The following is a 14,819-nucleotide window of genomic DNA, read 5'->3' on the forward strand; positions in this document are numbered from 1 at the left end:
CTCAGTCGTGTCCGACTCTTTGCGACCCCCTGGACTGTAGCCTACTGGGCTTCTCTGTCCATGGGATTCTCCAGGCAAGAATACTGGAGTGGGTTGCCATTTCCTTCTCCAGGGGATCTTTCTGACCCAGGGATCAAACCCGGGTCTCCCTCATTATAGGCAGACGCTTTAACCCCTGAGCCACCAGGGAAGCCCTGGTGTAGAATACTAGAAGTTAATTGCACAAGCCCTAGGAGGGGACCAAAGGGGAAAATATCCTTCTCCCATCCTGCTGTGATAGGATGAAGTGACACTTTGGAGCTGGAGACAATGCCTGGAGCACACACTGTTGATGCTTTGCTTGGGATCTCTTTTCCTTCTGAGTGCAGCAACCTCAGCTCCTATGAGCTTTTGCTTCTTTGTCTTTTGAAATTAAAAAAAAAAGTATTATTGGAGTATAAATGCTTAATGATGTTGTGTTAGTTTCTGCTGTGCTTTGCTTAGTCACTCAGCTGTGTATGTCTCTTTGTGACCCCATGGACTGTAACCCCCAGGCTCCTCTGTTCATGGGGATTCTCCAGACAAGAATACTGGAGTGGGTTGCCATGCCCTCCTCCAGGGAGTTTCCACTGTACAACTGTGCAACAACACAAATCAGCATTAAGTATACATATAACGCCTCCCTGTTGAGCCTCCTTCCCAACCCACCCCCATTCCACCCCTCCAGGGAACCTAGCTGAGCTCCCTGTGCTATACAACAGCTTCCCACTAGCTATCTGTTTTACACACGGTCGTGTATATATGTCGATGCTACTCTCACATTTTGTCCCACTCTCCTCTTCCCCTGCTGTGTCCGTGAGTCTATTCTCTATGAAAAATGGTACAGATGAGCTTTTGCTCATAATGGACTGTTCCTGCTGGTTGCTTTCAGCCTGTTGTCTGTGGGCTTCTGGACTGCTTTGCCCGCACTCGCGGAGAGAGTCAGATGCCCTGGGAGATTTCAATACTCCCTACCCCCTCACCAGCCGGACCTTAGTTACTGACCTCACTGCTTCACTTACTTAATCGTTTGCGTATAAATCCTTTTCCCAGAATCTTTGGGGTCTCTGACCAAAAAATATTACCTAGTAAAAACTTTCATGAGGGTTTAGCTTTAAAGCTTGGAGAAGGCGATGGCACCCCACTCCAGTACTCTTGCCTGGAAAATCCCATGGATGGAGGAGCCTGGTGGGCTGCAGTCCATGGGGTCGTGAAGAGTCGGACACGACTGAGCGACTTCACTTTCACTTTTCACTTTTCCTGCATTGGAGAAGGAAATGGCAACCCACTCCAGTGCTCTTGCCTGGAGAATCCCAGGGACGGGGAAGCCTGGTGGGCTACTGTCTATGGGGTTGCACAGAGTCGGACATGACTGAAGCGACTTAGCAGTAGCAGCTTTAAAACTGTGGACAAAAATCTCTCCAACTTTTCTGCCCATTCATCTTGTTATCAGCATGCTGAGGTGTTGGTGTGTGACAGTCCTTTCTAAATTTCACTCTGATTTTAACATCCTAAGATCCCAGCTCTAACCCTTCTATTGAGCTTAAGGTTGGGAACTACAGTCCTGAGAAGATTAATTTCTGTCCTGTTCCAAGGTTGGTCTCAATCCCTCCACCTGATTTTTAAAGGAATTATTTCTATTACCAGTTGAGATGAGGGTAATTGATATACCAGAAATTAAGAATACATTGGCCTTATTAGAACCATTTGCATGGAATGTCCCTGGTGATCCAGTGGTTAAGATTCCATCCTTCCAATGTAGGAGGTGTGGGTTCGATTGAAGGTCAGGGAACTAAAATCCACATGCTTACTGGTGAGGCCAAAAAAAAAAAAAAAAAAAGTAAAAGAAAACCCCAAGCAAACAAAACAGCCATATTTGCTTAAGCAGTACAGATAATCAGGTAATTTGGGGAAAATAATATACATATGAATGGAAAATGTTGAACTAGAGAATAATAAGTTGGAAGGTGGGGAACTTTCATCATCCTGTACAGAAAGGCAACATTTGAGCAAAAAAATGGATATTAGACACAAAGACCAAAAAAGGGGAGGAAGGATGCATTTAAAATGTAAGGAATAAAAAATAAATAAATAAAATAAAATGTAAGGGATATACATTTAAATGGGAAAAAGATGATGTGAAGCCAATTCAAGTCAACAAATATAACCTACTTTATTGTTCCTTTACTCAAAATAGGTATTATAAGGTTCTGGGGGCTATCATTTCTATCAGAATGTAATCTCTTACAAGCTTAAAAATAAGACAGTAGCCTTGAGAGGCAAGAATAAAGGTCAAGCATCTTAAAGGCAGGATTACTCTTGGGCAAAAGTGTTTAGAAAGCTGAGTGTGTCCATATTCTTCTGCCCCTTCTTTCTGTCTTGTCTTCACATCCTTTGATGGTGTTGGCTCCTTAGATGCCATGGCCAGGGAACCCTCTCTCCAAGTGACAGTTTCCCCCTCATTCCTCACCAGGACCTCATGCCACTAGGGTTTTTCCTCTCTCCCAAACTCTTTTCCCTCCTCTGGGCCCTACTCTCTGATATGCATTAATGAATGTCAGTCACTTATTAAGTACCTTAAAAATCTGTTAATGTGATGGCTAGGTAACTGATAAATTTATTGGACAGCAATGTTTTAACCCTTAAAGATGAATACTTAACAAATGTAGTCAGTTATAGGCCTGGCTAGTAGAGGGGAATATTTTTGAACAAAAGCAGTAGTTTTCTTCTGACCCTTTTTCCTAAGAGAGACAATGACACAAATCTGTTCAAATAAATTAATGTTGCCTTTTTGATGACTGCCCCATATGGCAGGAAGAGGTTTAGATGCCAACTGACATGCCCCACCAATCCCTTCACTGTGTATGTACACAAGAGGCAGGGAATGGAGTAAATTCAATTTTGTGTTATTCAGGGTGGTATTCATTGACCTATATACCTGCTAATTTGTGTAATATGTTTGTTCAGGAAATTGCAGTTGAAAAAAGATCTTGCATCATAGGGGGAGCAGAGGACCCAGAGACGTAATCTTCAATTTGTCAAGACGGATGATGTCCATCTCAATTCCCAGAGCTGGCTTATGTATTGATAAGGATGATCCCCAAAGATTTGGGCAATTTGCTGCTGCTGCTAAGTCACTTCAGTCATGTCCAACTCTGTGCGACCCCATAGACGGCAGCCCACCAGGCTCCTCCGTCCCTGAGATTCTCCAGGCAAGAACACTGGAGTGGGATGACAGTTCCTTCTCCAGTGCAGGAAAGTGAAAAGTGTAGTAGAACATAAAGGTGACAATAGTAAGTACATTTTTTTGGTGTGTAGTTGTGGGAGCAAAAGGTTGATGACATAGGCTAAGAGCAAACAGAAGAATTGCAGGCAATGAGGTCGACAACTAATTGAAGGAATTCTGCTTCAGAGGGAGGAGGAAAGACATGGGTAGTGGCTGAAGGGTGACATGGGACTGTGAGAGGGTTGTTTTTAGTTTACAATTGGAGAAATAAGAGTATTCCTTAGGCTAATGAGAAAAATCAGTGAGAATGATGAATTGATGATGCAAGAGAAAGAGAAATGCTTGAGTGATAATGTTGGATAAATGAGAATGCCGTTCAGCATATATGTTGGCTGTCTGACTTTGAAAATTAAAGTCGCTTAGTTGTGTCCTACTCTTTGAGACCCCATGAACTATACAGTCCATGGAATTCTCCAGGCTAGAATACTGGGGTGGGTAGCCTATACCTTCTAAGAACCAGGGGATCTTCCCAACCCAGGGATCAAACCCAGGTCTCCCACATTGCAGGCAGATTCTTTACCAACTGAGCCACAACTTTAGGGGTACGGAAAGAGCACAGAAGACAGAAATAGGAGTAGAGGATCTGGACCCCAATACAGGAGGGTGTTTGGATGTGATTATGGGAGCTATGGAGTTCTCTTCAAATCGTTTCAACTAACAGTGAAGTTGGAAGCCAGGTGATTGCAGAGAATGAGGATGGGGAAAAGATGTGGGAACTTTGAGGAGAAGACAGTGCAGGAAAGATCCATCTAGTGATGAGGGTCTTGGGAAGGAAGGATGGCCTGGGATTCTGAAACTGATATCATGTGATGATCCTATGGTCAGTTCATGGTGTCCAGGTGCCTTAATTGTGGCCAGGCTGTGAGTGCTGACCATGAGAGTTTCGCAGGGTTCTGAGTGTCTGTCATGATCATGGAGAAACTGGAGGCTGTCAGGCACATGGGTTACGTTCAGTGCATAGACTCCCACTGGACATCACATTGGCACGTTACACACGGTATCATTTCCCATTAGATTGAGATCGAGATGAAAGTCCATTCTGCTGACCTAATGATTTTGGTACAAGCTGGCTGCTTTGTGGCTCTCTGAATAATGAATGCAAATTAAATTAATAAAAGTTAAAAAAGTTTGTTTAGTAAAAAAATTACTAAATCATAAGATAGCCACTAAATACAGCTTAACTTTTACTAATTTCATGAAGCTTTGACTAGAGATAACTATTACAGTTAATAATAAAAATGAATTCTGCCATCCCAAGGGGGTGTATTTGTAGGTACAATTCTCCAAGTCATGCTATGCTAAGTCACTTCAGTCGTGTCCGACTCTGTGCGACTGCATAGATGGCAGCCCACCAGGCTCCCCCGTCCCTGGGATTCTCCAGGCAAGAACACTGGAGTGGGCTGCCATTTCCTTCTCCAATGCATGGAAGTGAAAAGAGAAAGTGAAGTCGCTCAGTCGTGTCCGACTCTTAGCGACCCCAAGGACTGCAGCCTACCAGGCTCCTCAGTCCATGGGATTTTCCAGGCCAGAGCACCGGAGTGCACCCCCATTGCCTTCTCCGTCTCCAAGTCATACATACTCAATTTTTGAAAATATTTATTTTTTGCTTTTTGGTTGTGCTGGGTCATTGTTGCTGTGCAGGCTTTCTCTGTAGTTGCGGTGGGGTGGGGGTTGTTCTCTAGTTGTGGTGTGAAGGCTCCTTACGGCAGTGGCTTCTCTTGTTGTGGAGGACAGAGTATAGAGCGCAGGCTCAGTAACGGTGGTGCACAAGTTTAGTTGCTTGGCAGTATGTAGGATCTTCCCAGACCAGGGATCGAATCCGTGTCTCCTGCATTGTCAGGCAGCTTCTTTACCACTGAACCAGCAGGGAAGCCCCCATACATACTCATTGATTCATGGCCTTAAGCCATGTCTCTCATGAAAATCTTTCATCACTTCCCTGAAGTTCCTTCAGATGAAGGAATTCATCAATTCCCTGAAGGAATTGGAAGTTCCTTCAGATGAAGCCTGGATGGTTCTTTAGGCCATTCATTTGGGCACTGAGAAGAGTCATGGGAAGAACATTTTGAGAGCACTCTTAGACCTGAGGGGAGAATTTAATGCAGAAACAACTGTCAGTAACATCTTTCTTCTGGAAGGTAAACTTCATGTTTTATGTCTTTAAATACAGTGTTCATTCCAACCATGGATGATGTTTGGGCTGGCTGAGCAATGTTAGTCGCCACTGACTTCAGAGCCCTAAGAAGACCCTATGAGCCCTTGGCTGGAGTGAGTGGAGAGGAAACTTGAGAGCAAATGCCTTTAGGGTGACTTTTTCAACACGTCCAGAATTCTTCTAGTGAGGCTAATATTTTTACACCATCTGCTATAGGTTATTTAACACATCATCATCCACTAAAGGAAAGTAGTGCCTTGCTAAGCCAAAAGCAGGGAGGAGATACGTTTTCACGAGAACAGTTCAAATGATTGCTGGCTGCTCCTGTCACTTTGACAGTATCTGGAAGGAACAAACACGCAAATGCCTCAGAGACCGATTTTCCTCTGCTCTCCTGAAAGACTAGGGAGAGAGGTTAGGTAAAAAAAGATACTACAAACTACTGATGAAGAATGCTTACCCGTTCTAAAACGTGTTCGGTCTCCGGGAACATTTTTGTCCTGTTGGTAGGTAGAGTGATGCTGGCAGCGAGCATGGGCCATGTTTCCAGCTACCCCGCGTACTGGAGGCATGTAGCCAGGGACCGTGACACGTTGTGAATCAAAAGGATTTTGTACTTTTGTTGGAGGACTCTCCTCTTTCCATTTTCATGGGGCTGCGAGTATTCATTTTTGCTTTTCTAAACTTTTTGAAACAAAGCCTTACTAGTTGAAAATTTCCAGAGATATAATAAAATGTTTGAGAAACAGCTCTCGTTAAGAATATACTGAGTCATTGCAACTGAGTCTTATGGTTTTTAATGGAGTATATTTTTAAAGTTAAGTAAGTGGAAAATTTAGGTGAAAGAGAACAATCTCCATCTAAATTCAACTACAAACTACTAAGTTGATATATAGCAAAATGAATATTTGTAAGGTATTCGTAAGTGTTAAGATGTATTCATCACAATAATTAAATAAGTATGTTATACTTATTTCCCCTGATGGGATGGGTAATTTTGAAGGATCAATGTATGAGGGATGCTTATATCAATTCAGTGACATATTATTTACTTACATAGTCTCAAAATCAAACGATCATAGTGAAGCAAAAATTTAGTTCAAGCACCTTGAGCATCTGTGATGGTATTTAGCTCATTTGTAGTTTCATTCATTCATTCATCCCTCCATCCCTCCATCCAATAGTATGGCACTTGTGCCTGCCAGTCTATTTAGTCCAGGCTATTATTTCCCTGGAGAGGGCTTCCTTGACCAGCCACCATCCCTGTTTCATTCCTTACATATTTCTTCTTATATGTTCCTATAAAACCCTACTTGTCTTATTATGGGAGTGATTGTGTGTTATAATAATTGCTTGTTTAATACTAGTTTACCTACTCTGGTATGGCCTGTGAGCATTGAGGCCACATCTGTCTTAGTTTCCACCCCAACCCTGGGGCTCTGTATACTTCCTGAAAAATGGCACTGGAGGCATTTCTCCTCAGAGGTCATCAGTGAACTACCTGTGGACCAAACTTCTATAACCTCCCATTCTTTAACTTAGAGTCTTTGTACCAGAGTTCATTTTCCTTATTATTACACATATTGGGATGTGTGGCACTCATCAGACAGACACCTTGAGATTCTTTTTTTAAAATCTTATTTTGCTGGTTTTTATTTTAAAACAACTTATTGAAGTATATTTGACATGCAATATTATATTAGCTTCCTGCGTACAATGTAGTGATTTCACATTTGTATATGTTGTGCCATGACCTTGATATTCTTGTTCTCTTTCTGTCCTCATAGAGGAGGAGGTTGGATCACTATGGCATCAGCTTGTATTAAGGATGATTGAAGAAAAGTCATCATTATACTGCCCGCTATGCATGTGAGCTCTGGCATCAGCTCTTTTGCATATTACAGCCTTCATAAAGTTATATGTGAAATTGAGATTATCTTCATCTGGCTGCAACCCAATGAACTGAAGTTTTTTTGATTATTGATATTTTGTGGTTTTATGTTAGTACTGCCTAGGAAGACCTGCATGCTCAAATACAACTCCTGGAGTAGTGGCATCCTGAGTGGGGGTATGATCATTTTGGAGAGGTCAGTGGGAACCATTGATAATGAGAATGATGCTGAGGTAGGTAACTGGAACACATGAAGGTTTTTCTCTGCATGCAGAAACAAACAGAACTTGGGAAGAATCAGGAAGAGTTGTTTCTGGTTGGCAGGATCTGAGCAATCAGCCTACTAGGAAAAAAAAAAATCCTAAAGCAGGAACAGATGTGCAGGGTTGAAGGGACAAAGTCATGAGATGTGGGAATTTGGCTAGGAGCCCAGGATAAGAGAGGTAGAAGAACTTCATGAGGGGTGTCCAGGGAACACTGCAGTTTGGGCGCTTGGAATCTCTAGTGTGAATCTGGGCCCGGGTAGCAAAAAGCCTCAAGTTTTTAGAATGAAAATGGCAGTGAGAAATAGTGCAGCCTTTGACTGATAGTGGAATTTCAAGGAAATTTGCAAGTTAGTCCCAGAGACCCAAGTGTCTACTACAGTTCTAGCAGAGCTATTTTACTAGCTGCATGGGAAAAAAAGTAGCTGAAGGAGGCATATTTTTTTTTTTTCCCACTTCAGCTAAGCTTAGTAATGATATGAAATGGAAAGACCTGGGAATCCTTAGTCTGTGGAGAAAAAATTATTTGTGAAACTCTAGATGCTGGCACTGAACTGTTATCCATACAAATAGAGTCTCTGTTATGTTCTTGCACCATGTTTCACCTCCAGCACCAAGTCCAGTCACTTGGCACAGTAAGCCTGGTGCCAAGTTGACTTGCTGGGGTCTGCTGAGTTGTTCTGTGTCACCCAAGGAGGCACTTTGGATGGGCACTTCGTGATCCACCTAGGTCCTCAAGCATCGTCATTTTCACTGATATATAGCTGGAAAGGAGACATACAGCTTTGGAGAGTAGGTGACTTTTTTCAGGAAGGGATTGTGGGTGAGGCCCAGAGGTGTATGTTGCTTATAATAGCAGTAGCAGTATTAGTTGCTCAGTCGTGTCTGACTCTTGTGATCTCATGGACTGTAGCACACCAGGCTGCTCTGTTTATGGGATTCTCCAGTCAAGAATATTGGAGTGGGTAACCATGTGCTTCTCCAGGGGATCTTCCCCACCCAGGGATCGAACCTGAGTCTCTTGTGCTGCAAGTGAATTCTTTACCATCTGAGCCAGTAGGGAAGCCCACTGGAATGGGTATATTGCTTACAGCTTCCTGCATTTGAAATAGTGAATCTGTGTCATATAACTTAAACAAGATGTAAGCTTTCCACTTAATTGAACTTAATTGGAAATAAATCCTCAAGAAGATGCTTTCAACACATCAGTTCACCAGTGAGGGTAATCTTAGAAACCTAGAGCCTCCCTGGAACCCTGGTAGCTTCTTGTTGTGGGTGTGTGAGATGTGCCCTCTGATTTAGCAGAGAGGGGTGCTACCTTCTATTCTTAAACAAGAGGGTCTTCAGGAGGATTTCCTTGAGTTTTCAAAGCCAGGCTTTGTGGTTAGGGGACACACAGAACTAGTACCAGGCTTAAGACCAAGAAAGCTCAAGTACATGGTGGCCTTGGGTGGGTTTGACTGTTGGAAGCCATCAGAGGGTGAGAAGTAGAGGTGCAGCCAGGAAAACCTGATGCTAGGGTCTCAGTTTGCCCAGGACTGTGAGGTTTCCTGATTCATGGTACTTTCAGTAGTAAAAACAGGCTTGACTTGGGCAATCTAGGATGCTGGGTCATCTTTGATGTCCCATTGAAATTGATCTGTAATTCCTGATTGCAAGGGAAGGGAGGTCTAGATGTGGGCCATTAGGAGCAGAGATCAGCCAGAAGCTCATTGAGGGTCCAGTAGGCCAGCAGGAAGAGTGGGGGGCATGTGAGCAGAAAGCCTTCTGAAGCATAGCTGAGGCCTGAGAAAGGATTCCGAGAGGCCTCTTGGAATGTATATTTACGTGGCCAGGGATGGAGTACCTGTAGGCCAGCAAGTCTAGCAGGGAATTTCTGAGGACCCAGTGCAAGTATCCCTGGAGAAAAGATGTCACCTTTATCTGCTGAATACCATGTGTTCAGTCACTCGGTCTTGTCTGACTCTTTGCAGCCCCATGGACTGCAGCATGCCAGGCTTTCCTGTCCTTCATCATCTTCTGGAGTTTGCATAAACTCATGTTGATTGAGTTGGTGGTGCCATCCAACCATCTTATCCTCTGTCACCCTCTTCTCCTCCTGCCCTCAATCTTTCCCAGCATCAGGGTCTTGGGGATGCAGCTTTCACTATGTGGCCGGACCAGAGTGTGTGAAGCCTCCTACCTGAGAAAGAACTGATCCACTCTCACCCCTCCTGCTTCAGCTTGTGACCCAGCACGTGAGTTAAGTAGGGGCAAAAGCTTGTGGGATGAGATTACAGAAAGTACCTTGCTCCCTTCCCTTACATAAAGGAGAGCAACTAGAACACTAAGTCAGGTCTGGAGGTGTTTTGGGGTTTTATTTTTGGTTGCATCATGGGACTTATGGGATCTCAGTTCCCCAACCACCACTGATTGAACCTGGGCCATGGCAGTGAAAGTGCCGAATCCCAACCACTAGACCAGCAGGGAACTTCCAAGTCTGGAATTTGGATATCTTGAACCGTACATTCTTATGACTGCATGAGCCACTGCATTGTCTTAAAGTGATCAGAGTGAACTGATTACCCAAGAATAAGCAACTAAAGAAAAAAGAATAAGCAATAATACCTTACAATAGACTTTTCATCCAGAGGCAAAGAAGGATCATATTTACTGAATGCAGTTAAAAGGGACCTTGGAGACAAAAATAAAGATAAATAACATTTGTAAAACAATGCAGTTATAGAAATTAGTCTATTGGTAACAAAACGAGAGGGGCTTCCCAGGTGGTGCAGTGGTAAAGAATCTGTCTGCGAATGCAAGAAACATGTGTTTGATTCCTGGCTCAGGAAGATGCCCTGGAGGAGGAAAAGGCAACCACTCCAGTATTCTTGCCTGGAAAATTCCACAGACAGAGGAGACTGGAGGGCTACAATCCATGGGGCCACAAAGAGTTGAACATGACTGAGCACACACAACATAATGAGAACACACAGAAAATAACCCCCTAAAAGCCAGGCTTGTTCTGTGATGGTAACTCCTCACCAGGTTAGTATCATATGTCCTGGCTATCAAGCATGCTTCTGATTCAGCTTCCTGTTTTCTTTTTGGAAGAATCCAGAGTTGATGTCTGCATGTGCTGCTCTTTGATCTCTTTACATTGGGAGAGTCTGATATTTTCAAGGCCACACTCCACAGCAGTCTGCAAGTTTGAACTTGCCATGGAACCAGATATGCAGGCATCTAAAAGGCCCACATTGCAAGAACAATAGCTAAAAATCTCTCTTTCCGAAAGTAGAGTCCAGACCATTTATCACAGTCAGAGGCAATGCATGAGATGACTGTAACAAACAAATGAATGAGTGCCCGATAAATCACAGTAGCTTGATTAATCAATAAAGATATCGATTTTTTAAAAGTGATCTTTTGCATCCCCTCCCCACCCTCCACCAAGGGATTTGCACAGGCCACTGAAAGATAAATGTGTCTCCCATTCTTTGGGGCTTGTATTTGACCCAGTGTAATAGGAATTGATCATTATCTAAATGTTGTTTTGGCTAGAACGTTGTAATTTGCTGTATTACAATGTCTAAAGTGTTGCTTGTACAGGTGCCATCCTCTGTGGTTGCATCTTTTTATCATAAAGACTCATGCTTCTGATCAGGAATCCCCCTGGAGCTCTCTTTTCCCAGTTATATGTTGAAGAAAAAGAAAACCAATAACGGAAATTTTCCTGACTTACCAGAGGCTACATGTGTGAAGACTATTGTTTGCCAGAGGCTGGTATTTTCTATCAGAAACTTACAGGAGTGAATAGGCCAGATCTTGTGCTAAGATGCCCAGTGCTTTATGTTTTTCCCAAGGAAGGAAAGATTCCCTAGTCCCCAGTAGGAAGCGTGGATTCTTCTCATAGCACTGGTACTGGAGATCATGGCTATGGAGAATGTTTGCATGCTTTTCTTGGTGGGAGGAGATGGGAGCCAGTCCCCCATCCCTGGCACATTCCCAGCTCCCTTCTATCTCCTCTCTGTCCCCCACTGAGGAGCTCTCAGCCACTTACATCACAGGGAGTGGACAGCTTTCTCATCTTCTCCTTGGTCCAAGGTGACCTCAGAGGACTCAACACCATTTCGCACAAAGTCTGAAGTAGTGGAATCTAGAAGGTCAAAAAACTGACCACATGATTTGTCCTTTTTTTTTCTAGTGTGAAAAATGGCACTGGGTATTTTCTGAGTCCTAAAATCCTTGTATTCCTGGTTTATACAGCTTAAAATATTTTTTTAGTTAAAAAGTTGTCAATTTATTACTGACATCTCTGACATTATTACTGACATTACTCCTATCTCCTTCTAGTCTTATATCTTTGACCGTAATTTTACACTCTGGTGTGCCTCTTATTTTTAATTATTTTTTTTCCCCTAATCTCTTCTCAATGTTTACTCTTTCCCTAGATAAACCTATCCAATTACATGGTTTAAATACCAACCCTATGGTGAAAATTCCCAAATAGATATCAGCTTTTTAAAAATCTGAGCCCCAAACTTATACATGCCAGTGCTATACATGTTGCATCTTCACTTGGATGATTCACGAACAATTCTACCTTCATATGTCCATTCATGCATGCCAAGTCACTTCAGTCTTGTCCAACTCTTCGCAACCCTATGAACTGTAGCCTGCCAGGCTCCTCTCTCCATAGGATTCTCCAGGCAAGGATACTGAAGTGGGTTGCTGTGTCCTCCTCCAGGGGATCTTCCCAAACCAGGGATTGAACCCATTTCTCTTGCGTCTCTTGCATTGGCAGGTGGGTTCGTTACCACTAATGCCGCTGGGGAAGCTGCCTGCACACATGTAAAATGGCTATTTATCTACCCTCACACCTATTCTCACCCGGGCCTCCCCATTTCAGTGAGTAGTATCACTCTTTATTCACCTCTCTAAGCCAAGAATCACTCAACTAATCTTCAGAGAGTTGATAATAAGACTTTGTACAAGATACATCTAATTCTATCATATTTAAAGTCCTTCAGCATCTTCCCACAGTACTTAGAAGATAGCTCAGAGTCTTCACTATGGTCTTCAAGGCTGTGCCTGGCCTGGTTCCTGCCTACCCCTCAAGTCTCTCTTTATTCTGCTATTCTCTAGCTATGCTGACCTCCCTACTTTCCTTGAATATACTTTCTTTCTTGCCTTAAAATCTTTTCTGGCCTTAGATCCATTTTGGGTGGTTCCCTCTGCTTTAGGACCTATTTTGCTCCATATTTCTTATCTCTGGTGAAGCATCATTTCTTCAGAAATGCAATTTCCAACTCTCCTGTCCAAAGTAGGTCCCTCTCCTGTTGTTCTTAAAATACCTTAGTTTCCTGCCAACCACTAATCTCAACATGAGATTATTTTCTTGTTATTCATTTGTTACTTTAGTGTCTTTGCACCCCTCTCAGGAAATGTTTTTTTTTTTTGAGGCCAGTGACCACACCTCTCTTGTTGATTATTGACTATAAGCAGTGGTTAGGCCTGGCCCAACTTCTGGTACCTATGGGCATTTAATATATTATTTCTTGAATAAATAAATGTTAGAAATGATGAGTAAAGTTACTACACAGTTGGGCTTAACCTTTCTCAAGTCATTGTCTGCTACCAGACAATTGACAATACCATGGGCTGGTGAGGGCGTGAGGCGATTGTTTTCTCAAGCACAGTTGATAGAACTATAAATAGGTATAACCCCTGGTGGCTCAGACTGTAAAGAATCAAGCTTCAATGCAGGAGACCTGGGTTTGATCCCTGGGAGAGCAAGATTCCCTAGAGAAGGGAATGGCAACCCACTCCAGTATTCTTGCCTGGAGAATGCCATAGACAGAGGAGCCTGGCAGGTTACAGTCCGTGGGGTTGCAAAGAGTCAGACACGACTGAGCAACTAACACTTTCACTTTCCTAGCTTTTCCAGAAGGCAGTCTAGTTGTAGAAAAGTATTAGACATATATGCTATATGATTCAGCAAACTTTTACTTTTAAATTTAATTTTATTTTTAATTAATTTTTATTGGCATATAGTTGATTTACAATGTGTTAAACTTAGGTATACAGCAAAGTGAATCAGTTATATATATATAACTGATTCTTTTCCCATATAGCTCATTACAGAGTATTGAGTAGAATTCCCTGCAGCAACCTTATTTTTAAAGAGTAATCACAAAATGAGCAGAGATTTATGCCCAAGGAGTGTATCATAGAGCTATTCATAGTGGCACCAAATTGGAAACAACCCATATATCCATTAAAATGGTTAAATAAATTATGGTACATAAAAACACTTGAATAATAGGTGACCATTACAAATGGTGTAGATCTATATTTATTGACATGGATGAATGTCCATGACATGTTGTTGAGTAAAATGATCAGTTTTCATATATTATGTACATATATAATGATTCCCTTCACACAAAATTGTTTACACTCAACTATATATATATGTATATATATATAGAGAAAAGGGAGGAATGTTTATCCAAATGTTAGCAGTGATTGTACCTTGATAACGGAAATTCAAGTGATTTTTGTTTTGTCTTTTTGAGTTGTTTGGTTTCTATAAGGAGAATGTGTATTTTTTTTACTAACAGTAAATCAATCTATACCTACTTTGCTGCTAGACACCATTGATAATAGTTTGGAAATATTTAATATGTATCCACAAATGAAGTTGCTCTGTAGTTTTATTTTATGGTTTTTTTTTTTTGGTTTTTGGTAGTAGGCTCCGCCAGTTAACTAAATAAAAACAATTGTAATTATCTCTGTTTTGTTTTTCTGTGCTCAAAAACAGTAATACTACAGAAATGATCAGATTTTTAAACCATTAAAATATGTAGGTTAGATGAACAGAGGGGAGGAAGGTGGTATTTCTTTGGCAACTTAAAATCTGTGATTATTGGACCATTCTGAATTACTATCTATTAGTCATATCAAACCATATTAGTCAAGTCAAAACCATAGTTTTGATATATCATATTTTCCTGGAAGATTCTTTATTTTTAAATATATTGAGATAAATTTTAAATAATTATATTTCAGAAATAAGATAATTCTGGTTATATTTCTGTTTTTCCTCCTTTTGATCAGTTAGCCTTATCAAGGCTTTATTCACTGTATTGTTTGTTTTCTTCAAAGTAATAGCTCTTTGATTAGTTGATTTTATTGACTTTCTATTTTCTAATTAATTTTGTTCAG

The sequence above is a fragment of the Bubalus bubalis genome, chromosome 13 (genome assembly GCF_019923935.1).
Source record: "Bubalus bubalis isolate 160015118507 breed Murrah chromosome 13, NDDB_SH_1, whole genome shotgun sequence".
Classification (NCBI taxonomy): domain Eukaryota; kingdom Metazoa; phylum Chordata; class Mammalia; order Artiodactyla; family Bovidae; genus Bubalus; species Bubalus bubalis.